The sequence below is a fragment of the Phocoena sinus genome, chromosome 12 (assembly GCF_008692025.1).
Source record: "Phocoena sinus isolate mPhoSin1 chromosome 12, mPhoSin1.pri, whole genome shotgun sequence".
NCBI lineage: Eukaryota > Metazoa > Chordata > Mammalia > Artiodactyla > Phocoenidae > Phocoena > Phocoena sinus.
In genome coordinates, this window is record NC_045774.1 from 22,481,534 (window position 1) to 22,509,338 (window position 27,805).

A 27,805-nucleotide genomic window follows, 5' to 3' on the forward strand; every position below is an offset into this window, starting at 1 on the left:
CATATATATATGTTTTTTTAAATATTTATTTATTTATTTATTTGGCTGTGCCGGGCCTTAATTGTGGCATGCGGGATCTTTTTAGTTGCAGCATGTGGGATCTTAGTTGCAGCATGCAGGACTTAGTTCCCTGACCAGGGATCGAACCTGGTCCCCCTGCATTGGGAGCACAGAGTCTTAACCACTGGACCACAAAGGAAGTCCCACCTTCAACTATATTGATTTGATTACAGTTCTTAGACCTGTTTTTTCTTCATAAAACAGCATAAAATTTTATTTGAACAAATGTTTATGTAGCATCACTATGTAATGGGTTCCCTGTTAGGTCCTGGGTATACAGTGTAAATAAATCAGACATGGTCAGAGAAATCTTAATTGTCAGGAACGGACACTAGCTAACTCGAACAGAAGGAAAATCTTGGGGAAGAATATTAAGAATTCCCCCAATTCATGGAAACTGGAAAGTTAGGCAAGAAACATTGGCAAAAACAAATATTTATGCGGGATGGTCAGGTAGCTAAAGTGGGCCTTATGGGTATTGTTGAGTCTTATAGATAAGTGTGGGAAAGATACAAGAGCAAAGAAAACAAAACAAAAAAATCAATATATGATTATAATACAATGCTGGTGCTGTTAGAGAAATAGAGGGCTGAGACAGAGAACAACAATGTGTGGGTGGGGATGAGAACCGACCTCTGATGTTTAAGCTGAATGGAAGGATGGAAAGACACCTCATAGTAGGCTTGTTTTCAAAATTATTTTACTATTAATATTGTTTTATTACATGTACCTGAAAGAGATCTGACTGATACCTCGGAGGTTAAAGGGTGGGTTTGTTGGGCAGCGGTGATTAGAGGAGTGTTCCAGGCAAAGGAAATAGATGTAAAGTCTTGATGGCAGAAAGAAACCAGGATATTTTTGATGGGCTTAAAGGAGGCCAGTGTGACTGAAATAGAGTGGGTGAGGGGGAGGGAAAAATGAGATGAGGTTTGCGAGTTCGGCAGTGGTCCTAACTCCAGACTTTGGAATCTGTTTGAGGGGAAATTGGAAGTTTAAAAGAGTTTTAACCAAGCCGATGTATACTTATTTCTACTTACTGAAGATTATTTTGGCTGCTTTGTGGAGACTAGAGAGAAGTTGGGAGATGAGTAAGGAGTGTACTGCAATAGTACACAGGACAAAGACATGTAGTCACTGATGTCTTGTATCAGCATGGTGGCAATGTATATTGGGGAGAAGTGGTCAAAAATCAGATATAAACGGGAGTATACATGTAAAGAGTTGTTGCTGGATTATGTATGAATTTTAATAGAAGGATTTTCAGTTCTTGAAAGGAGAAGTTTACGTATGTGTGTGATACTTATATATTATTCTAGATGCTTTTGACTGCAAATGACAGAAATTGAATTAAAATTAGATTAAGAAAGAAAAGAATGTATTGGCTCATATGATTGAGGAATCTAGTGGTGGATTGGGACGTTAGGCAAAACTGTGTCCAAGCCCATGGATATTCCTGAACTTTGTATGGACCTCTTATCTCTGTTTCTGTGCACAAAAAAAGTGTTTCTCTTGTTTTTTCAAGGCTCAGGGCACATTATCTCAGGCAGCTCGAAATTAAGAACATCAGAGGAATCAGAGAAATTTCTTCTTCCACCTGCCACATATTGAGTCTCTGAGAAGGATTCTGATGAGCTCTTCTTGGGTGTCTCATGCAGCAGTGACTAAGCATTTGTCTAAGGCCTGGTACACATGTCTATTTCCAAGGGGGCTATTACCCTATGGAAGTGTCGGGGAAAGTTTACTGTGCCTACACAAACAAACAAATAAATGAAGCCATGATAATCTACTACAGCTATATAGAATAACCTGTGAGAAAGACAAAAACAGTCCCTGACATCCAGAAGCTGGCCCTGGCTCAAGCAAGCCCTTAGTGTTCTCCTGTTGAACATAAGCAATTTTGCAGAACATTAAAATCAGATAAGGCCATGCTGTAACTATGATGGACCATAAAAAATATGTGCCTTGTCCAAGCCACAGAAATTACCTGACAGCCCCTTATCCTGGCTAAATATGAGTAACTACTGCTTCTTTACCAGTTATGGTGTTAGACTGGGTTTAGCTTATTACAATGCCCAATCATAGAATTATCCTCAATCCCTGAGGCGTCCAATCCACAGCCAGGTCCTGCTTACTTAATTCCTCCCCACAATCATCTAACACAAGCTCACATCCTATCATAAGTCTTCTCTAGCACCCTGTCACTGAGCTAGCCCATGGGTCCCATGATGTGTCTTCATCCTCACAGCACAAGCGAAAAATCAACTTGTTCAACTATAGGGTCATTCCTGGTGGTCTTTGGCTGGAGGGCATTGACATCAGTGTTTTTATCATTAATAAAAACAAAATGAACAACAATAACAACAACAAAAACTTCATTCAAGTTTAAGTTGCAACCTGTAAACTTCATTCAACCTTGCCCGGCAGTCTCTCTTTCTCCCTCATATTTTCATTTTGGGGATTAATAAAAAGACTGCAATAGTGAGGAGTTTAGAGACAAGTAATGACCACGACATTGTTATCACAGTGATGCACTTGAACTGTTATGGGATATCATGTCACTCCTCATGTTCTACATGCACTAACTGACTCCATTGTAACACAAAGCCTGTCCTGGTTCTTTGATGAATGAGGAAGCCGTGGTGCTTCACTTTAGCCATCAAGCTAACATAATACCATCAAGCTTCCTTTGGCTTCCTCTGATTTTAATCATTCATGGTTTTCTCCAGATTTTTCTCTAGGACTGTACCAGCCCCAAATTGGCCAAAGTATAGAAAAAAAAATCATCTTTGCTTGTGACTATTTCCTGGCCATTAAAGCAGGTTGAAGATATAGTGTAAATAAAGAAAAACATTTTTTTTTTGCTGCTTGGAAATGGGATGAACAACTTCAATATGGTCTCTGTTGAAATTATTGCTTCTTCTGTATTCTTTTAGCAGCCAGCTATGCCTAAACTCTACAAAGATTGAATGATTTTTATGAAAGTCTCTATCTTTCTTGAGGGAGGGAATTTATTATTCAACTGTAAGTTCTCAATAACTATCATTATTTGTGACATAAAGTGGGTACTTAATAAATGTTTGTTGAAAGAATGAAAGGATAAACATATAAATAAACTTTCAGTCTCTTCACATTGCTCCTAAAACAAAATCCAAACTCTATCCATGACCTTCATAGTTGGCATGATCTAATGAACTCTCCAAGTTGATCTCACACCCCGCTATACTCTCCATCTGGACTTTAAAAAACTGTACCAAACTATTAATATCCAGGATTTCTTCAGCTGGAATGGCCATCCTGAATGCTTCATAAGTCCGTTTCTTCTCATTCTTCAAGTCTCAGCCTAATTTTCTTCTCAGTGTAGTCTTCTCTACTACCCTAGGTAAAACTATCTCTCACATTCATATCACCATATTTATTTCCCTTATAGAATTTGTCCCAATATCTAGGCTACTTATTTATTTACTTATTAGCTTGTGTACAGTCTGTTTTCCTATTGGAATGTGAGTTCCTTGTGGCAGAAATCTTTTCAGTATGTGCATAACTCTATCCCCAGTGCTTGTCATGAAGACTGGGATTTAGTAGGTCCTCAACAAATGTTTATTGATGTTATGAATAAAAGAGTGAATGCAAATTAATTTTATATCTGACTTAAAGAATTCATCTTTAGTGTGGACCTAAAAATAAGAACAGATAATTATAATATCTTGAGAAATGTATTAGATATTGTAGGAAATGTACAAAAGATGAGAGTTCAGGGGTTGAGAGTTTCTAGATGCTGGTTATCAGAAAAGCCTTGAAGAGCTGGTAGTACTTAAGCAGGGCCTTGAAAGATAGTTAGGATTTAATAAGTGGAGATCTGGGATGAGATAGTATCAGGAGGAAGGAATAGTGTATAATAGGTAAGTCTTAAAAATAGTAGTCGGGGGCTTCCCTGGTGGCTCAGTGGTTGAGAGTCTGCCTGCCGATGTAGGGCACACGGGTTCGTGCCCCAGTCCGGAAGGATCCCACATGCCGCGGAGCGGCTGGGCCTGTGGAAAAAAAAAAAAATAGTAGTCGGTCTATTTGGGCTGGAGCATAAACTTGCCAGATGAAATTGTTGAAGCAAGAGTTAGGAAGGTAAATTGATGTCAGACTGTGCATGGTTTGAAAGACATGCCAAAACTGGATTCTGTATTGCAAGCTAAGGGCAATCGCTGACTTTGAGCAGAGACGTTTTAACAGAGTTGCTTCTTCAGGTAACTTATATGAAAGTAGCATGGAGGATGGTTTGTGGAGGGGAGAAATTGTCAGAAACAAGTTGGAGATTATTGCCTGGAATAGTGCAGATGAAAAATTGTGAAGACCTGAACTAGAGTTTTGGAAATGGGAATAGGAAGAAGATAGTGGGTGTAAAAGAATTTAAAGGTAAATCGCGCTCACAGAGTATTCAACAGGGTACATGGAGTTGTACTAGGTATTTATTCTGCACTTTAATAATTGTCCGTACATGAGACTTTTGCTGGTACTATTAGCTCTTTTATTGAGGGAACCTGTGAAGTGGAAAATTACTTGATCTGGAAAGAGAACAAGGCACTCTGACCAAGACTCAAATTTCAGAGAGAAACTTAAAGTCTACACATCACAGAGAAATTCACTAGCATTAGCAATTCCAGAGAAATGTTTGTAGTTGTGCAGGGTGAACTGACCAGTTACAGTCAGAAATGGATCAAAGTTGGGGCTTACTACTGGGACAGAATGTCACACTGATTATAGAGCCAAAAATCAATGACTAATTATAATATTGCAGCTCTTTTCACAGCGGTATGATCCAGGGGTAAGTGCTTTAAACCCCCATTTTGGTCTTTTTGAGTCAGTTTTACTTGAGGCAAGTGGTAGTAATATTGTTCAAATAATATTTTACTACTATCATTGCATATTATAATGTTACATAGCTATCTCAGTTAATCTATTATTGATGAGCAGACTCTAGCTTACATTTGGGACAGTCTCCAGATAATCTTTCAATTTATAAATGAAACGCTTCATGGAGCCATTTTTACTTTGTGACTCGAACTCCACAACTGCACAGGACTTAATCATGGAGAAATATATTCTTTTAAGAGTGGTAGTGTCTATCAATATTAGGATAAGTAAATCATTTATTCAAGTAATTATTTATTACGCCTAGTATTATAAAGAACTGATATTGCAACAATAAACTATTCTGATAGAATAAATATCTGCCTTTGCATTTAAAGCTTAATTTACTATTACATCAGTAATAATAAAAAGGTGTTGTTGAAATATACACAAATCCTAAATAGATTACTTTTTAGTCTCTTTAATCTTTGATTTGGCTTGCATCTTAACATTTTGGACTGATTATTATTTCTCACTCACAACCTGTATTTAGTTTAAATGACTTTATCAACTATGCGTACATTTTAATCAGCTCTTGTTCCATGTTGGAGTATAGTTCAATTCTATTAAATAATTCACTTTGCCATTAAATTCACCTCTCAGTGGTGTTGCCTGTTAAATATGGTGTTTTGGAGAAAATCCATATTCCTGAACATTCACTGGTGACATGAATTATCTCCTGAAGATGGTGTTGTGATTCAGTGTCATAAGTTATTTGGACAGCTCTTACGGTAACTCTGTTTTACTCTGTAACACCTCATAACTCACTGCTGTCAGCTGAAAAGGGTGGGAGGAAGTCCGCACATCCTATATGCCCTCGTCCATTTGTCCTCCTTCCTTTCTCTCCTAGAAGAGAAAAGCTCTGTCATAGTAATCACTGGTAGAATTTCCTTTTGAACCACATGGTTTATTCTTTTAATTGTTCTGAATCTGAAACAATTAAATAACCTCTTGAAAGAAGGGAGAAAATTCTGATCCTTTCAGTAACAGTGCATTTATTGTCCAACTTTCTGGAACAAATAGTTGCATTGAGATATCCTCTCTTCTTCATGTTCCCTGTGGGGCAGAAGGCTTATTTGCAACTTGATGAGGTCACCCAAGAATCATCTGAATGTTCCATGTTATTGTGCTGGGTTGGCAACAGCAGGAGGAAATATGAGGGGGAAAATCTGACGGTTAAGATGCAGAATTGGTACAACATCTGTCATTTCCGACAAATGCCAGAAGACGGCAGTCCTATTTGTTCAGGACTTTATGAATTTTGCAAGACCCGTGAGTCCTCTTTGGTTTCAACATGATCATAGCTCATGAAGAAAACCCAGAAATTAAGTTTTGTTACTATAGAAACCCGATGGAATGACTGAAATGTTTTTAAAGAAACAGTCTCAAAAATCAGAGTACTAGGAAAGAAAATGTGCTAGAGAAAACAAAACACTTATTTTTCCCCCTTTATAGCAGCACTGAGAAACTCTTGAGCCTTTAAAATTCTTTTGCTCCTTTTCTTTTTTTTTAAAACAGAAATATAGTGAAGTTGGCTTTTGAGATCTATTGCTTTAAAACAAATTAACATAATTTGTATTGTTGTAAGTACAATAAACATACAAGGAGGAAACTGAAAGGATTTATTTCAGTACAAGAAATAGATCAGGGTACTTTTCATGCTTTTTCGTTGACTATAAAGGAGTTCAAAGCAGAAATGGTCTAAAACAGTGCTAGATTTAGAAAACAAAATTGTCTTGCTTTCTCCTCCTCCTCAAGGTGTTACTAATGCAGACACTTTGCAGCTGCTTTTGCCTTGAACTGATTTACTATATGAGCTACCAGATACAATGATCATTTTTGACTACTCCAGTTAGCACATGTAACATTAGGGCACTCAACCTCTCTCCTCATATATAGGATTTGATGGGGCCTGTTTTACTGCATTTTAATTTTGCATGGAATCTAACTAGTGAGCATAAGCAATACATAAAAAAACTGCATTTTAAGAAAGCACCTTTATTCTCTATCCTGGGAGTAAATAATTATATACCCATGGGCAGTGACCATTCATGAGGAAGAGATGATCTTCAGGATAATGGAGAGGGGCTAGTACAAATAAGCTGAATACTATTATACCCTGTGTGATTCCCATACTGTAAAACCCTCCTTCTGCTTCACCTGGGATGTATAATACTCTCTTAAATGTCATAGACCTTATGGGCTAGCATGACCCAAGGCCCTGAACCACAGCTGGATTTCTGTTAAGAGCCTGTTAACTGATCGTTGACCCCTGCTATACCCATTGTGACTCTGCCTGTCTTTCCACACCTCTCCTCCACATCTCTTGAGACCCATGCCACTATACCATGGTCACCCATGGGCTCATCTAGACTGTGGTCTGGTGTCACAAATAGATCCTTGCGTCTATTTTGCGTCTGACGGAAACCTACAGCTGTCCTTACAATTTAATATACTGCTAAATTGTGCACACAACTTAGTTCCAGAATTTGGCTTTGTATCTCTATGTTGGAAATGCTACAAAATGAATGTTACTACATATCTCTTCCCTATTCTGTGACTTTACCTTGGTAGCTCGAAATGAGCTACAGTGGGAGTATTTACCCCACGTAAATTGGCAAGCAATATAAACTAGGGCTTCCCTGCAACACTTCCCCAGGAGAACAGGTGTCAAGCAATTATCAGAACATCACTACCCCTCAACGTAGAGATGCAAGAACACAATTTTCCTTTTAAAAAATAATTATATAATGAATGAGAATCCAATTTATGTGGAAATGTACGCATTGGCAACATAGTAACATAGTTTTGGGATTTGTATTAAGGTATGACAAGAAAAGGAAAACATTAGCTGAGATTCATAGTTTAAAAATAGAAAAATCACAAACTGAAGAATTTGGAGTGGGTGTGGAAGAAATGGGTGAAGGTGGTCTAAAGGTACAACTTCAAATTATAAATAAGTTCTGGGGATATAACTTATGGAATGATTACTATAGTTAGCAATAGTGTACTGTAAAAAATAGAATTTGATACGAAGAAACAAGACATAACAGAGAAGGAGGTGCTGTCTCCTTATCATATTGGAAAATTTAATATGTACAAGGTTTTCAAAATTTGATTTTTAAAATCATTGTACATTCTGGTGAATGCTTTTGAATGTCTTATGTCTGTTTTGAAGTACTTGTTTCATTGCCTCAAAATGTACAAATATAATAAATGCTGCTTCTTGCTGGAAGATGATTCAATAATTTAAAAAATTCAAACTTTAAAGCAAAAAGTGTTGAATCCCAGCAAACACTTATATAACTGCCAGTATGGTAGGAAAGAAAAAGAACAATAAGAAGCACTGCTGTTTGAAAGGTGAAAATGTCACCAAATGCCCTTGAATGCTCTCAACAGGAGCCTGTCTTTTTCTCTGACATCTTAAAATGAGATCTTTTCAATACTTCCAACCATCTGATAGAATCCAAGAGAAGACTATACCAGCCATCAATGTAAAAACAAAAGTTCTTGGTTTGGAGCACACAAAAAAATCAAGAAAAAGTAAAAAGTGAAAGGAAGAAACTTCCTCTTTATACATTATAATCCTCAGTGATTTACAGAAAAGTTGTTTTGATTAATGGTATTGTGATTGAATTAGGCTGACCTTTCCTCTTCTTTCGCTGCAAAAGCTTATAGTTCTAGCTGTTGTGCACCTCTCTTAAACAGCCAGCCACCTGGACAATTTCTATGGAATCCTATATCCTGGATTTGGAGTGATTCCCTGTATTATTAAAACAAACTGGACCTTAGGGGATGCAAAGAACAGCTGCACAAAATCAGGCTTCTCATTATTTAGAAATATTTCTAAGACACAAGGGATTCTAGTCTCTTTGCTGCCTATGCTTTTCAGGCGCACAAAAATAAGTTAACATTTTTTTTACCTTATTGGTGGGGTTAAATAAATTAATACTGGTAATACCCTTAGAATAGTGCCTGGCACATCGCGTTTGTTATTATTTTTATACAAGTCAGGAATATTTATTAAATTGCTTCTCCTGCCACTAAGTGAACTGCACATGAAATAGGTACAGGGCAATGAAGACCCCTCATGTGTAATAGACAGGACGATTACTGACACTGTGTGTGCACTCCATGTATGTACTCCACGTGTGCACTGGAGAGGACACGCCCTCCATTCTGGTGTGGACATGAACTGTTAGGTTTGAGAGTCGAAGTTAAATAAGGGGCTCTGGAATCATCTCAACATTCGGATGTAGGTTCAATTCCAAGTGCTTTCTACATGTAAAGCTGAACAAGACCATTTCACGTGCAGGGCCACACTTAATCCTATGTGTTAGGTATAACTATCACTGCTCCACAGTGAGAAAACTGAGGCTTAGAGGGTGGTGTGATTTGCTCAGGATTGCATACCTAGAGAACAAAGCACCTGAATTTGAAACTGGGCCTTCTGACCCCATATCTGGGGTTATCCTTACTCAGCTGGAAGTTGACCTTGTCACGAAGTGGTGCTCCTGGGCTGTTTTCTCTTTCAGCTCCAAAGTTGCCCTGAAGTTCTAGGATGGTGGTCTTCTAGTCTCATGGTATCTGTTGGCATTAAACCAGTCTGTGAGATGCGGATGGGGGTGAGGAAAGCCAGTTACTGAGAGTAAAAGATGATTGTATATATGAATGACTAGGCTATGGCAAGTTTCAGAGGGAAGGTTCCTCCTTATCAGAACAGTTTTCAGGATATTAAAATGTTAAATTAAGCTCCCTAAATGGTACTCCAGTCATCTTAAATATTGCCAGTTGTTGCTAATTGTTTACTTGACATGGTGGAAATTATTCTCAGGTATAGTTAATATCACAAAAATGTCTTTAAAATGGCTTAAGAAAAAGAGCCTGTTTCTATTTCATTCTTATTAGGAGCCAATTATTTTCATACCTCAGATTTTCAATGTTCACTGAATCCCACTTTTTCGTTCTTAGATATTGGTTCGCTGTCTTTCATGTGATTCTTTTTGCCTGTTCTGTATTTCTTTGAAATTTTGCTCCATAGACTTTATGTCACTACCGGGGCTGTTCCCTAAGTGAAGCAAATTGGTCAGTGAAATGTACAACTCATTCACTAAAACCACCTGCCTTCAGTGAGTTGAGGATGATGGATGTTATTACCTGACTATTTTATTGCTGCCCAGATAACCGACTGTATTAAAAACTACCATTCTTAAGCATCATTTAAAGTCGACTATTTCTAACAGAACCCAGTGACAGGTCTGTAAAATTCTAAGCAAATATTACACCAGTAAGAGAAGCTCAATAAATGATCATCAATTTTGGGACAAAAAACCTCAGCATAATTTTCTGTCTAGAAAAGTTTATCGTACACTTGAAGCACGTTAGACCATGAGGATATTAATTTGTTGCAAGTTAAACATGATGAATAGTTCCCTGGGAACCCATTTCTCTTCTAGTTCTTACTCAAATTTTGCACTTTTTCTGAACTTTCTGAAACATTAATCTCTAGAATGGTTCTCAAAATACCATGGATCTCACTGACATGTGGTATTCATTACAATAAACTGCTGATGGTAAGAGAAGTGATTGGAGAGAGGGAGGTACTAGATGCAAGAGAAGACATCTCTGCTGGCCAACTGGAAAAGTGGGCAGTTTAATTCATGTTACATAATATAGTGATGATACTTAAAGAGTTAAAATCTCAATTAGTGTAGAATCGTTGAATGTATGATCCTAGACAGGTATTCGAGGCACTTTGAAAGACATTCTTATGTCACATTTGTATGTTTTAAGTATGGAAAATTTAATGATTTCTCCTCCTACTTCCTCTTAAACTGACCATACTTAAATGAGGATTCAGCCATGAAATGTGGACACACAGAAACTACATCCCGAATTTTGAAGTCATTAAAGAAAGACAATTATGGAAAGACATGATTCAAACAGGGAATGTTCTGAGACTTTGTATGAACTTTTCCTACTAGGCAACTGTCTCAGATTTTTTTTCTTTTTGTAAGGAAGTGAAAACCAGAGAAGTGGCATTGAGGAAGGGGACCTGGTCCCTGCAGCAGGGATTCTGCATCTCAGGGAAAGAAAAGTGACCTCTAGACCCTAGAGGGGTCACTGCTGGATGATGCAGCTGTTGATTTGAAACAGCGTTGTTACAACACCAGCAGCATATCTAAGTGTGTCTATATCTTCTTTCCATCCTTCACTCATTATATTCCACACTGCAATCGGATAACGCCTCACTTAATCTGAGAAGTGGTCTTCTTTTTTTCATAGGGAACCAGCCACAATTATAGGCATGTTAGACTACCAGATGCTTCCACTTGTGTGAAATTTTTCTTTGGGAATTTTTTCTCAAAATGCTCCTTGGAACCATCTGTATTCTGTCATGGGAAGGGGGTTGGGGAGGGTCTTATGAAATGTGCAAACCTATCAAGTGAGAATCTCTAGAATCTTCAATGTTGTTCTCTTGGTAAACCTGTTCTCTCTCTCTCCCCTGCTTTATGTAGTACATCTGGGCCTGCATCATAAAAGACAAACTAAGATCATATCATGTATATATAGGCATATATTTATATATAGACATATATAAATATATGGCAAGCTATAAGCTACAAAGAGTCATTTAAATTCTATCTTATAGATTGGATAAAATCATAACAAAAAGCATATGATAATGCAATGTGTTAATAAAAATGAATTAGGAATGATTTTAAATGTACATATTCACACTAGCATTTATCTATTTTCTCTCCATCCTGTTGATTGGAAAGTCAAGAGAATCAGTAACCTTGAGGTGAGACAATACCATTGAAAATAAATAGAAATGGAAAAATGTCTTAGATTTTTTCCCCTAAACATGAAATTATTCTAACTTGATCAGTTTTCACAAGATCATTAATACAGAAGGAGAGAATCCCGAGAGACAGGTCCAAGCAAGGTTTCAATGATAGAAGGCATGTAAAGCTTAGCAAAGTGCTTGTTGCCAAATAATAATAGGAAGACATTTCTATATAATATTCTATATTATGTTGCTAGGTACTATTTTAAGTGCCTTACATAAATTTAATCATTTAAGCTATCATCACAACAGCTCTGAGAGGGAGGTTCTACTATTATACCCATGGTGCAGATGTAAAACTGAGGCATAACTCCCAAGGTTATGGAGCTAGATGTGATGGATGTGGAGTTTTTAACCTATACAGACCGGATTTGGAGTCAATGTTCCTAGTCACTACAAAACTGCAACAAAAATGGGGACATCATTCTTATCTTAAAGAACAAGCAGATGTGAAATGTCTTGAAACTTTTGCAAACAAAGAATAATATGTAGGGACCAGTCCTACCAGATAATAAAACTTTCTATAAGAGTAGAATAATTAAATGTGTAATTTAAATGATTAAGCTATAGTAAGTAGTGGGTGAAAAATAGACTGGAAGATCAATAGAATAGAATAGCTATCATGAAACCAGTGCCTGTAATGAACGTAACACATGAAAAATGAATCCTGATGATTCAGGTGAAAGAGATGGATCATTCAAAATGCACTCCTTAGAGTATTGATGAACTAGTTTAAAAAATCCATTTTGATTTTATGTTATCCTAGCTCATCAAAATAAATTATAAAAGGATAAAAAATTTTAAATAAAAGGATGAAAGAGCTAAATGGAAAATGAAAATTAAAAAAAACAGGAAATATAGGTGAATGTTTATCAAATTTGTGAATGAAGACAAGCTTTATGAATCTGAAGAAAATCAAACACCTACAAATGACCAATGCATCTTACTGTATGTCAATGCCTTCAAGTCAAAAGTAAAAACCAGAAAACAAACAAGCAAAAAACTGAGTTAAATGAAAAAAAAATACAAAAATGTATTTGAAATAAAATGTGACAGATTGTTAGCTTTATTAATTTATAAAGACATTAAACCACTTGATAGAGGGGAAAATACCCTAAAGTAAGATGCGGATAACTGGATGAGACACAGGAACTATTCAAAAAATAGTAAGGCAAATGATTAATTAATATTTGAAAGAGATTACTCTTACTAATAACCAGTAGGTAAATCATAAGTATTATGTGTTATTTTCTGAAAATTACAAACGATATGGAACATTAACATTTACCCTACAACTATTAGCACTAGTGGAGGTACAAATTGCAAAACAAGTATTTTAGTGACGTATTTATTTATTTACTTATTTTAACATCTTTATTGGAGTATAATTGCTTTACAATGGTGTGTTAGTTTCTGCTTTATAACAAAGTGAATCAGTTATACATATACATATGTTCCCATATCTCTTCCCTCTTGCATCTCCCTCCCTCCCACCCTCCCTATCCCACCACTCTAGGTGGTCACAAAGCACTGAGCTGATCTCCCTGTGCTATGCGGCTGCTTCCCACTAGCTATCTATTTTATGCTGGTAGTGTATATATGTCCATGCCACTCTCTCGCTTTGTCACAGCTTACCCTTCCCCCTCCCCATATCCTCAAGTCCATTCTCTACTAGGTCTGTGTCTTTATTCCCATCTTACCCCTAGGTTCTTCATGACCTTTTTTTTTTCTCCCTTAGATTCCATATATATGTGTTAGCATATAGTATTTTTCTCTTTCTGACTTACTTCACTCTGTATGACAGACTCTAGGTCCATCCACCTCACTACAAATAACTCAATTTCGTTTCTTGTTATGGCTGAGTAATATTCCATTGTATATATGTGCCACATCTTCTTTATCCCTTCATCTGATGATGGACACTTAGGTCACTTCCGTCTCCTGGCGATTGTAAATAGAGCTGCAATGAACATTTTGGTACATTCTGACTGGTGTGAGATGGTATCTCATTGTAGTTGTGATTTGCATTTCTCTAATGATTAATGACGTTGAGCATTCTTTCATGTGTTTGTTGGCAATGTGTATATCTTCTTTGGAGAAATGTCTATTTAGGTCTTCTGTCCATTTTTGGATTGGGTTGTTTGCTTTTTTGTTATTTAGCTGCATGAGCTACTTGTAAATTTTGGAGATTAATCTTTGTCAGTTGCTTCATTTGCAAATATTTTCTCCCATTCTGAGGGTTGTCTTTTGGTCTTGTTTATGGTTTCCTCTGCTATGCAAAAGCTTTTAAGTTTCATTGCGTCCCATTTGTTTATTTTTCTTTTTATTTCCATTTCTCTAGGAGGTGGGTCAAAAAGGATCTTGCTGTGATTTATGTCATAGAGTGTTCTGCCTATGTTTTCCTCTAAGAGTTTGATAGTTTCTGGCCTTACATTTAGATATTTAATCCATTTTGAGCTTATTTTTGTGTATGGTGTTAGGGAGTGTTCTAATTGCATTCTTTTACATGTACCTGTCCAGTTTTCCCAGCACCACTTATTGAAGAGGCTGTATTTTCTCCACTGTATATTCTTGCCTCCTTTATCAAAGATAAGATGACCGTATGTGTGTTATCTCAGGGCTTTCTATCCTGTTCCATTGATCTATATTTCTGTTTTAGTGCCAGTACCATACTGTCTTGATTACTGTAGCTTTGCAGTACAGTCTGAAGTCAGGGAGCCTGATTCCTCCAGCTCCACTTTTCGTTCTCAAGATTGCTTTGGCTATTCGGGGTCTTTTGTGTTTCCATACAAATTGCGAATTTTTTTGTTCTAGTTCTGTGAAAAATGCCAGTGGTAGTTTGATAGGGATTGCATTGAATCTGTAGATTGCTTTGGGTAGTATAGTCATTTTCACAATGTTGATTCTTCCCATCCAAGAAGATGGTATATCTCTCCATCTATTTGTATCATCTTTAATTTCTTTCATCAATGTCTTATAATGTTCTTCATACAGGTCTTTTGTCTCCTTAGGTAGATTTATTCCTAGATATTTTATTCTTTTTCTTGCAATGGTAAATGGGAGTGTTTTCTTGATTTCACTTTCAGATTTTTCATCATTAGTGTATAGGAATGCCAGAGATTTCTGTGCATTAATTTTGTATCCTGCTACTTTACCAAATTCATTGATTAGCTCTAGTAGTTTTGTGGTAGCATCTTTGGGATTCTCTATGTATAGTATCATGTCATCTGCAAACAGTGACAGCCTTACTTCTTCTTTTCCGATTTGGATTCCTTTTATTTCTTTTTCTTCTCTGAGTGCTGTGGATAAAACTTCCAAAACTATGTTGAATAAGAGTGGTGAGAGTGGGCAACCCTGTCTTGTTCCTGATCTTAGTGGAAATGGTTTCAGTTTTTCACACTGAGGATAATGTTGGCTGTGGGTTTGTCATATAAGGCCTTTATTATGTTGAGGAAAGTTCCTTCTATGCCTACTTTCTGCAGGGTTTTTATCATAAAGGGGTGTTGAATTTTGTTGAAAGTTTTCTCTGCATCTATTGAGATGATCATATGGTTTTTCTCCTTCAATTTGTTAATATGGTGTATCACGTTGATTGATTTGCGTATGTTGAAGAATCCTTGCATTCCTGGAATAAACCCCACTTGATCATGGTGTATGATCCTTTTAATGTGCTGTTGGATTCTGTTTGTTAGTATTTTGTTGAGGATTTTTGCATCTATGTTCATCAGTGATATTCGCCTGTAGTTTTCTTTCTTTGTGACATCTTTGTCTGGTTTTGGTGTCAGGGTGATGGGCCTCGTAGAATGAGTTTGCGAGTGTTCCTCCCTCTGCTATATTTTGGAAGAGTTTGAGAAGGATAGGTGTTAGCTCTTCTCTAAATGTTTGATAGAATTCGCCTGTGAAGCCATCTGGTCTCGGGCTTTTGTTTGTTGGAAGATTTTTCATCACAGTCTCAATTTCAGTGCTTGAGATTGGTCTGTTCATATTTTCTATTTCTTCCTGGATCTGTCTTGGCAGGTTGTGCATTTCTAAGCATTTGTCCATTTCTTCCAGGTTCTCCATTTTATTGGCATAGAGTTGCTTATAGTAATCTTTCATGATCTTTTGTATTTCTACAGTGTCAGATGTTACTTCTCCTTTTTCATTTCTAATTCTATTGATTTGAGTCTTCTCCCTTTTTTTCTTGATGACTCTGGCTAATGTTTTATCAATTTTGTTTATCTTCTCAAAGAACCAGCTTTTAGTTTGATTGATCTTTGCTATCGTTTCCTTCATTTCTTTTTCATTTATTTCTGATCTTTTTTTTTTTTTTTTGGCTGTACGCGGGCCTCTCACTGTTGTGGCCTCTCCCGTTGCGGAGCACTGGCTCCGGACGCACAGGCTCAGCGGCCATGGCTCACGGGCCCAGCCGCTCCGCGGCATGTGGGATCTTCCCGGACCGGGGCACGAACCCGTGGTCCCTGCATCGGCAGGCAGGCTCTCAACCACTGCGCCACCAGGGAAGCCCTATTTCTGATCTTTTATGATTTCCTTCTGCTAACTTTGGGGTTTCTTTGTTCTTCTTTCTCTAATTACTTTCAGTGCAAGTTTAGGTTGTTTATTTGAGATGTTTCCTGTTTCTTAAGGTAGGATTCTGTTGCTATAAACTTCCTTCTTAGAAGTGCTTTTGCTGCATCCCATAGGTTTTGGGTCGTCGTGTCTCCATTGTCATTTGTTTCTAGGTATTTTTTGATTTCCCCTTTGATTTCTTCAGTGATCACTTCGTTATTAAGTAGTGTATTGTTTAGCCTCCATGTGTTTGTATGTTTTACAGATCTTTTCCTTAAATTGATATCTAGTCTCACAGCATTGTGGTTGGAAAAGACACTTGATACAATTTCAATTTTCTTAAATTTACCAAGGCTTGATTTGTGACCCAAGATATGATCTCTCCTGGAGAATGTTCCATGAGCACTTGAGAAAAATGTGTATTCTGTTGTTTTTGGATGGAATGTCCTATAAATATCAATTAAGTCCATCTTGTTTAATGTATCATTTAAAGCTTGTGTCTCCTTGTTTATTTTCATTTTGGATGATCTGTCCATTGGTGAAAGTGGAGTGTTAAAGTTCCTTACTATGAATGTGTTACTGTCGATTTCCCCTTTATGGCTCTTAGTATTTGCCTTATGTATTGAGGTGCTCCTATGTTGGGTGCATAAATATTTACAATTGTTATATCTTCTTCTTGGATCGATCCCTTGATCATTATGTAGTGTCTTTCTTTGTCTCTTGTAATAGTGTTTGTTTTAAAGCCTATTTTGTCTGATACGAGAATTGCTACTCCAGCTTTCTTTTTTTTTTTTTTTTTTTTGGCGGTATGCGGGCCTCTCACTGTTGTGGCCTCTCCCATTGCGGAGCACAGGCTCCGAACACGCAGGCTCAGCGGCCATGGCTCACGGGCCCAGCAGCTCCGTGGCATGTGGGATCTTCCTGGACCGGGGCACGAACCCATGTCCCCTGCATCGGCAGGCGGACTCTCAACCGCTGTGCCACCAGGGAAGCCCTCCAGCTTTCTTTTGATTTCCATTTGCATGGAATGTCTTTTTCCATCCCCTCACTTTCAGTCTGTATGTGTCCCTAGGTCTGAAGTGGGTCTCTTGTAGACTGCATATATATGGGTCTTATTTTTGTATCCATTCAGCCAGTTTGTGTCTTTTGGTGGGAGCATTTAATCCATTTACATTTAAGGTAATTATCGATATGTATGTTCTTATTCCTATTTTCTTAATTGTTTTGGGTTTGTTATTGTTGGTCTTTTCCTTCTCTTGTGTTTCTTTCCTAGAGAAGTTCCTTTAGCAGTTGTTGTAAAGCTGGTTTGGTGGTGCTGAACTCTCTCAGCTTTTGCTTGTCTCTAAAGGTTTTAATTTCTCCAAGAAATCTGAATGAGATCCTTGCTCGGTAGAGTAATCTTGGCTGTAGGTTTTTCTCCTTCATCACTTTAAATATGTCCTGCAAGTCCCTTCTGGCTTGCAGAGTTTCTGCTGAAAGATCAGCTGTTAACCTTATGGGGATTCCCTTGTGTGTTATTTGTTGTTTTTCCCTTGCTGCTTTTAATATGTTTTCTTTGTATTTAATTTTTGAGTTTGATTAGTATGTGTCTTGGCATGTTTCTCCTTGGATTTATCCTGTATGCAACTCTGTGCTTCCTGGACTTGATTGACTATTTCCTTTCCCATATTAGGGAAGTTTTCAACTATAATCTCTTCAAATATTTTCTCAGTCCCTTTCTTTTCCCTTCTTCTCCTGGGACCCCTATAATTCAAAGGTTGGTGCATTTAATGTTGTCCCAGAGGTCTTTGTGACTGTCCTCAGTTCTTTTCATTCTTTCTTCTTTATTCTGCTCAGCAGTAGTTATTTCCACTATTTTATCTTCCAGGTCACTTATCCGTTCTTCTGCCTCAGTTATTCTGCTATTGATCCCTTCTAGAGTATTTTTAATTTCATTTATTTTGTTGTTCATCTTTGCTTGTTTCCTCTTTAGTTTTTCTAGGTCCTTGTTAAATGTTTCTTGCATTTTCTGTATTCTATTTCCAAGATTTTGGATCATCTTTACTGTCATTATTCTGAATTCTTTTTCAGGTAGACTGCCTATTTCCTCTTCATTTGTTAGGTCTGGTGGGTTTTTATCTTGCTCCTTCATCTGCTGTGTGTTTTTCTGTCTTCTCATTTTGCTTATCTTACTATGTTTGGGGTCTCCTTTTTGCAGGCTGCAGGTTCGTAGTTCCCACTGTTTTTGGTGTCTGTCCGCAGTGGCTAAGGTTGGTTCAGTGGGTTGTGTAGGCTTCCTGGTGGAGGGAACTAGTGCCTGTGTTCTGGTGGATGAGGCTGGATCTTGTTTTTCTGGTGGGCAGGTCCACATCTGGTGGTGTGTTTTGGGGTGTCTGGGGCCTTATTATGATTTTAGGCAGCCTCTCTGCTAATGGGTAGGGTTGTGTTCCTGTCTTGCTAGTTGTTTGGCATAGGGTGTCCAGCACTGTAGCTTGCTGGTCGTTGAGTGAAGCTGGGTGTTGGTGTTGAGATGGAGATATCTGGGAGATTTTCACCGTTTGATATTATGTGGAGCTGGGAGGTCTCTTGTGGACCTGTGTCCTGAAGTTGGCTCTCCCACGTCAGAGGAACAGCACTGACTCCTGGCTGCAGCACCAAGAGCCTTTATCCACACGGCTCAGAATAAAAGGGAGAGAAAGTAGAAAGAAAGAGGATAAAATAAAATAAAATAAAGTAAGTTAAAATAAAATAAACTTATTAAAATAAAAAGTTATTAAGAAAAAAATGTTTTAAGTAAAAAAAAAAAAAATGGATGGACAGAACCCTAGGACAAATGGTGGAAGCAAAGCTATACAGACAAAATCTCACACAGAAGCATAAACATACACACTCACAAAGAGAGGAAAAGGGGAAAAAATAATATATCTGGCTCTCAAAGCCCACCTCCTCAATTTGGGATGATTTGTTGTCTATTCAGGTATTCCGCAGATGCAGGTACATCAAGTTGACTGTGAAGCTTTAATCCGCTGCTTCTGAGGCTGCAGGGAGTGATTTCCCTTTCTCTTCTTTGTTCGCACAGCTCTCGGCGCTCAGCTTTGGATTTGGCCCCGCCTCTGCGTGTAGGTCGGCAGCGGGCATCTGTTCTTCGCTCAGACAGGACAGGGTTAAAGGAGCAGCTGATGCGGGAGCTCTGCCTCACTGAGGCCGGTGGGAGGGAGGGGCACGGATACGGGGCGGGCCTGCGGCGTCAGAGGCCGCCATGACGTTGCACCAGCCTGAGGCATGCCGTGCGTTCTCCTGGGTAAGTTGACCCTGAATCCCGGGACCCTGGCAGTGGCGGGCTTCACAGGCTCCTCAGAAGGAGGGTGTGGATAGTGACCTGTACTCACACACAGGCTTCTTGGTGGCGGTAGCAGCGGCCTTAGCGTCTCATGCCCGTCTCTGGGGTCCGCGCTGATAGCCGCGGCTCGCGCCCGTCTCTGGAGCTCCTTTAAGAAGCGCTCTTAATCCCCTCTCCTTGCGCACCAGGAAACAAAGAGGGAAGAAATAGTCTCTTGCCTCTTCGGCAGCTCCAGACTTTTTCCCGGACTCCTTCCCGGCTAGCTGTGGCGCACTAACCCCTTCAGGCTGTTTTCACGCAGCGAGTCCTCTCTCTGCAACCCGACCCAAGCCCGAGCCTCAACTCCCAGCCCCCGCCCGGCCGGAGGGTGAGCAGACAAGCCTCTCGGGCTGGTGAGTGCCGGTCGGCACCAATCCTCTGTGCGGGAATCTCCCCGCTTTGCCCTCCGCACCCCTGTTGCTGCGCTCTCCTCCGCAGCGCCGAAGCTCCCCCCTCCGCCACCCACTGTCTCCGCCCGCAAGGGTGCTCCTAGTGTGTGGAAGCCTTTCCTCCTTCACAGCTCCCTCCCACTGGTGCAGGTCCCGTCCCTATCCTTTTGTCCCTGTTTATTCTTTTTTCATTTGCCCTACCCAGGTACGTGGGGAGTTTCTTGCCTTTTGGGAGGTCTGAAGTCTTCTGCCAGCGTTCAGTGGGTGTTGTGTAGGAGTTGTTCCACGTGTAGATGTATTTCTGTTGTATTTGTGGGAAGGGAGGTGATCTCCGCGTCTTACTCTTCCGCCATCTTCCCCCTCTCTCCCAAAATAAGTATTTTAGAAACTGTCAAGAGTCTATGTTCACACAGACTTTGACCCAGAAATTCTTTTAAACTTGTGAATATACACCTTAAGAGCAGGTAAATTAGCAGGTTGGGATTAACATATACACGCTACTATATATAAAATAGATAGTCAACAAGGACCTACTGTATAGCACAGGGAACTCTACTCAGTACTCTGTAATAACCTATATGAGAAAAAAATCTCAAAAAGAACAGATAAATGTATATGTATAACTAAATCAATTCGCTGTACACCTGAAACTAATGCAACATTGTAAATCAACTGTACTCCAATATAAAATAATAATTAAAAAAGAAAGGAAGACATCAAAGCTAAGGAAAAAAATAGTGATTGCATCATTTTAAGTGCAAATATTATGTTTGATTTCTTGTTTGCTAAACAGTTTGCATAGTAATAGAGAAATGAATCCGCACATGATCTTAGCCAAAAGGCCAAGAAGTGTTAGAGAAATTAATCCAAAATGTTGTGTGGTAAAAATTTCAGTAATTTTTTCTTTATTTCCTTCTACATTTCTCTAGTATCTCTTTTTCACAGTGAAGGACTATTACTTTTGCACTCAGAAGTTTTTAGTTTTTTTTTCATTTGTTTTTAAAAAGAGAAAAATAGGGCTTCCCTGGTGGCGCAGTGGTTGAGAGTCTGCCTGCCAAGGCAGGGGACACAGGTTCAAGCCCTGGTCTGGGAAGATCCCACGTGCCACGGAGCAGCTGGGCCCGTGAGCTATAAATACTGAGCTCTGCGCGTCTGGAGCCTGTGCTCCGCAGCAAGAGAGGCCGCGACAGTGAGAGGCCCGCGCACCGCGATGAAGAGTGGCCCCCGCTTGCCACAACTAGAGAAAGCCCTCACACAGAAACGAAGACCCAACACAGCCAAAAATAAATAAATGAATAAATAAATTAAAAAAAAAAAAAAAAGAGAAAAATAAGTTAGAAAATAAAGGGTGGAGTGGTGATAATATGGAGAGATCATTCCTCCTGGAGTATAGTTGATTTACAATGTTGTATTAGTTTCAGGTGTACAGCAAAGTGATTCAGTTATACATATACATATATTCATTCTCTTTTAGATTCTTTTCTCATATAGCTTATCACAGAATATTGAGTGGAGTTCCCTGTGCTGTACCATAGGCCCTTGGTTATTTATCTTATATATAGTTGTGTGTGTGTGTTCATCCCAAGCTTATGATTTATCCCTCCCTCTACCCCATGTTTCCCCTTTGGTAACCATAAGTTTGTTTTCGATACCTGTAAGTCTGTTTCTGTTTTGTAAATAAGTTCATTTGTTGGGATGATTACTTCTTATTGGAGAAACTGTGTCTAGGAAACACGGGCAATCTAGCGTGTATTCCCAAAGATGGCCCACTGTATTTCAGAATTTTCTAACAAAGAAATAAATGTTCTTTTCTTGGCTCAAATTTAGGAGGAATATAGCTCAATGTTTTCCTATAAATAATGCAAAAGTGTGTGTCCATAGTTAAATGTCTCTTATTAAATATCCTACTTGAGACTATTTGGACTCACAAATAGGGGTAGAACACACTCAGAAAGTAAAGAGAAAATATTCTAGAATTGTCTAATGATGGATGGGGGCATGCCTTACTGAGGCAAGAGAGCAGGACTGAGTTACAAAGCCAGAGATCAGGAGCTAGAAGTAACTAACCAGGCCGCAGAAGTGGTTTCCCAAAGGGTGAAGCAGAATGAAAAGCAAGGATTAGCTCTGAAGATAGGACACAAGGAAGCAAATGCGGGTGTGTTTAGAGAAATGATTCAGGATGTTTTTTTATTATTGGGTTCTTCTTAGATACATCATCAATTTTTCTTTCTTTCCATTGTGTCATTCCCATCTGCTTACAAACATGCTGTAATTTTTTACATAAAAATTCCCTCTCTTGACCCATTTTTGCTGTACAGATGCCATTGCCGTTGGTCAGTTTCCTTTTACAACAAAGTCCAAGAAAGAACTGTCTGTCTTTGCTGACTCCAATCCTATCCTCTGTGCGTTCACCGCACCATGCTATCAAAATTGTTCCTGTCACCAGTGACTTTCACATTGCCACATCCAGTGGTCATTTCTCAGTCCTCATCTTCCTTAAACTATCAGCAGCATTTGACACAGTTAATTGCTCTCTTTCCTTCCTGACACACTTTCTTCACTTGCTTTGTGGAACATCACATTTTTCTGGTTTACCTATAATCTCTCTGGCTTTTCTTCTTTGTTTCTTAAATAATTCTTTCTCTGTCTTCCTCAACTCTTTCTTCTCTTTCCACACATATTTAGAAAGTGACTTCATCCACTTTTGAGGCTTAAGTATCCTTATGTTGTATGGTCCCTCCATCAGAGTAGGGAAGTTTTAGAGTTTTCAACAATACCTGGCAATATAGTAGTCAATAACTAGTAAATATTTGTGGAATGAATGAATGGACATAGATCCTAGCATAACTTTTCAGGATAAAAAGCAAGCCTTAAAGGACCTAATGTAGCTTGAATACAAGAATACTCTTTAAAAACTTATCCCCATAATAATATAATCATTTCATACTTAGACTGTATACTTTCGTGATTTTTGAATTTGAGAGAAAAATAGTAAACCTCTTCCTTCTCTCCTCAAAAATTTAGATTGCTGTTCTGCTAAGATTTTTTTTTTTTTACATCTTTATTGGAGTATAATTGCTTTACAATGGTGTGTTAGTTTATGCTTTATAACAAAGTGAATCAGTTATACATATACATATGTTCCCATATCTCTTCCCTCTTACATCTCCCTCCCTCCCACCCTCCCTATCTCACCCCTCCAGGCGGTCACAAAGCACCGAGCTGATCTCCCTGTGCTATGCGGCTGCTTCCTACTAGCTATCTATTTTAAGTTTGGTAGTGTATATATGTCCATGCCACTCTCTCACTTTGTCCCAGCTTACCCTTCCCCCTCCCCATATCCTCAAGTCCATTCTCTAGTAGGTCTGTGTCTTTATTCCTGTCTTACCCCTAGGTTCTTCATGACATTCTTTTTCTTAAATTCCATATATATGTGTTAGCATACGGTATTTGTCTTTCTCTTTCTGACTTACTTCACTCTGTATGACAGACTCTACGTCTATCCACCTCATTACAAATAGCTCAATTTCGTTTCTTTTTATGGCTGAGTAATATTCCATTGTATATATGTGCCACATCTTCTTTATCGATTCATCCGATGATGGACACTTAAGTTGCTTCCATGTCCTGGCTATTTATTGTAAATAGAGCTGCAATGAACATTTTGGTACATGACTCTTTTTGAATTATGGTTTTCTCAGGGTATATGCCCAGTAGTGGGATTGCTGGGTCGTATGGTAGTTCTATTTGTAGTTTTTTAAGGAACCTCCATAATGTTCTCCATAGTGGCTGTACCAATTCACATTCCCACCAGCAGTGCAAGAGTGTTCCCTTTTCTCCACACCCTCTCCAGCATTTGTTTCTAGATTTTTTGATGATGGCCATTCTGACTGGTGTGAGATGATATCTCATTGCAGTTTTGATTTGCATTTTTTCTAAAAGACACAGAGCTGTCATTTATAGAGATGTGGACAGACCTAGAGACTGTCATACGGAGTGAAGTAAGTTAGGAAGAGAAAAACAAATATCGTATATTAACGCATATATGTGGAACTTAGAAAAATGGTACAGGTGAACTGGTTTGCAGGGCAGAAGTAGAGACACAGATGTAGAGAACAGACGTGTGGACACCAGGGGGGAAAGTAGTAGGGGGACGGTGGTGGTGGGATGAACTGGGAGATTGGGATTGACATGTATACACTGATATGTACAAAATGGATAACTAATAAGAACCTACTGTATAAAAAAAATAAATTAAATTCAAAATAAAATAAAAGACACAGAGCTCTGAAAAAAATAATATAATTTATACACAAAATGTTTTTCATTATGTTCATCTCTCTGTATTAAAATATAAGTGAGTCAAACACAGCATTATAGTTTGTAATTGTCTTCTCAGGAAAAAAAAAAATCACAGCCCTCATTCACATTAGTTAATACCTTCAGTAAGAGTCTATCATATCATTAAGTATTATCCCCTGGTGTGAATGAGAAAAGATACTCTTACAATCTTTTTAATTGATTGTTTTACATTATAGCCAGGACAACCATAATTATAGAACTCTAGCCTCAATTTTTCTGTCATTCACGTAATTTTAGTCAACTGATTTTTCACATTGAAGAGGTGTTTTTCACTCTGTCAAGCAAATTACCAAGAACCAGCACTGAAAAAAAAGTACTAATCAAAATTATAACGTGGAGTTCCACTCTCGTGAGGTTTTAGGAGTTTCTGTGTCAGTCTTTGCATAATGCATGGAGGATGTTGTTTCTTCAGTATTCATGCATGGATAGGGAAATATATCAGAAAGTTATAATCCTCATTTATTCTAGTAAAAATGGTTAGTTTTATGGCTGTCCAGAATGTGTTTAGGGCGTGCCTGAGACAGAGTTCAGGGCTCTTTTCCTTAAAACTCTTTTTTCACTTTTAACCTGTGGACATGAGGTAGTATTATCTATTATTGATATCAAACTACCACCAAAACTATAATGGTTTAAAACAACGATTTATTATTTTTCTTGTTTCTGAAGATTGGATTGAAAAAGCTAGACTTTTAAAAAACTGATCACCTCTGTTCATCAAAAGACATCATTAATAAGAGAAATGACTAGGCAAACCACAGCCTCAGTGATAATATTTGCAAAACATATAACTGTGAAGGGATTGGTACCCAGAATATACAATGAATGCCCACAACTCACTAATGAAAAGACAAATAATCCAATTTTTAAAATGGCCAAGGGCTTCCCTGGTGGCGCAGTGGTTGGGCGTCTGCCTGTCGGTGCAGGGGACGCGGGTTCGTGCCCCGGTCCGGGAGGATCCCACGTGCCGCGGAGCAGCTGGGCCCGTGAGCCATGGCCGGTGGGCCTGCGCGTCCGGAGCCTGTGCTCCGCGACGGGAGAGGCCACGGCAGTGAGAGGCCCGCGTAACGCAAAAAAAAAAAAAGGCAAAATATTTTAACAGACACTTCACAAGAGAAAACATTCAAATGTTCTTTAAGCATATGTAAAACGCTCAATATCATGTCATCAGGAAATAAAGATTAAAAACATAATAATACACCAGTATACATCTACTTGAGTGGCTAAAATTAAAAAGACACAACATCAAATGTTGACAAGGATGTGGAGTTAACTAAAACGTCCATATGTTACTGATAGGAATATATTGTAAAATGCAGCAGCCACTTTGGGAACGTATTGCTAACTTCTTACAAAACTAAACGTGCACTTATCCCATGACCCAGCAGTTTCCATCTTTTGTATTTACTCAGAGGTTAGGAAAATAAAAAGACTTTTGCAATTACTATACTCATACCACTCTAGGTTTAATTGCTCCAAGCTGGAAAAATCCTTTGTGTACTTCAATAGGAGAATAGATAAATAGGCTGTGGTATATTAATACAATAGAATATTAACTCAGCGGTAAAAAGAAACAATGTACTAATACATACAATAAGAATGAATCCCAAAATTATGCTGAGTAAAGAAGCCAAACGTAAAAATATATATTGTATGGCTTCACATATATGAAGTCTGGCAACAGGCAGATCTAATCTATAGTGGGGAAAAAAGCAAACAAACAGAACAACAGGTACCTCTGAGCGTGGGCTAGGGATTGACTAGGAAGGGGCATGAGGGAACATTCTGGGGTTAAGAAGAGTATTCTATGTCTTGATAGGAGTTAGGGTTATACAGATGTATTCCTTCTTTCAAAACTTGGTAAATATCACCTAAATTTTATATATTACATTGTGTATAAATACTGCAATTTCACAGGATTAGATAAAGGAAAGGATTTACAGCACTTCACAGAGCATGCTCACATAAGGCTATAACCAAGGCATAGAAAATGGTATAGCATGTTCCAAGTATAGGCAAGCATGGGGAACAGAGGTACTCCTAGAGTCAGCTCCCCAGGGGTCTTTTTTTTCTCATAGAGTGCACTTGATGTGTGGATTATGAACCACTGATATGTGAGTGAGGAATCTTAGTTTCAGGAGACCATGAGGAAAGATCTCCAGTAGAATCTTTTATGCCTCTCTAGTCACATTGCCAAGCCAGGGTGGTTAACCCATTACCCCAAGTGTAAGTGATCTTTAAACAAGCTGGTCCTGGGTGTAAAGCTTAAAGTTTGAGATTTAAAGAACACATTATAAATCTTTGGTTAGCTCACTTGTTTTTTTCTTGGTACCAGACATCTAGGCATCTCTGGAGACAAGCATGGAGCTGTCCTAGTTTAGCTATCAGATAATGGTATATTACACAATACATTTTACATTTAAAGGAAAGAGAATATTAAAAAGTTGAACTCTTGTTTATAATATGCATTCTGAAGTGCTTAAACGGGAACATAGAGATTCTGCAATTTACTTTAAAATGCATGAAAAACTGGGAGAGATTGTTGGATGGATAGATGAGCAGATGTGGTTGACAAAACATAAGTAAAATGTTAATGGCACCATCTAGGAAGTGAATATACTGGTTTTTATGTTAAAATTCTTTCAACTTTGCTGCCTATTTGAAGATTTTTATAATGAGATGTTAGGAAAAATAGTGCACAGGTTTATCAAGTGTGTTAGAGCTTACAGTTTTGAATTTGGAGAAGGGGATTGCCTCAGTAAAAACATGAATTAAACGGTGTCGTTGTCTTCCCTCTTCTACGATTCTTTATTTGGTCCTCTGTTTCCCATTCTGCCTCCTCCCTGCACCAGGTACCATGGGATTTCTGTTCACCACTAACTGTCTCCATTAAGGTTTATTTCAAAATTACTCTTCCTCCAACTCTTGCTTTTCATTTCCTTTCTGCACTAAAACCAGTTAACTGAAAAGGCAATTTACACTAAGGTGCTAAAAACCATTAAAAAAGTTTTAATGAGGTCTGCTCTCTTTAAATAGTGCTGGCAGCTCTGTGTCTACAGGAATTTAAGAAAATTCCATTTTCCTGAGAAAAAATATGGAAAAATTTATGTTCACATATGGAAGTGATTCACAACACAGGGAGGAGTTTTCTAAGTGCAAAAATCAGTGGTATGTCCTAGACGAATTTTGTTCTGGCGAATGAGAACATACTTGACTGGAGGGAGGGCAACAAAAAGTTTCAAACTGAAGATGCATCTTACAGGAAGAGTAAGCTTCCTAACAAGAAGATAGCATTCTGGGCAAAGGGAATGAAATAAGTAAAGGGACAGTGGTCTGTCAATT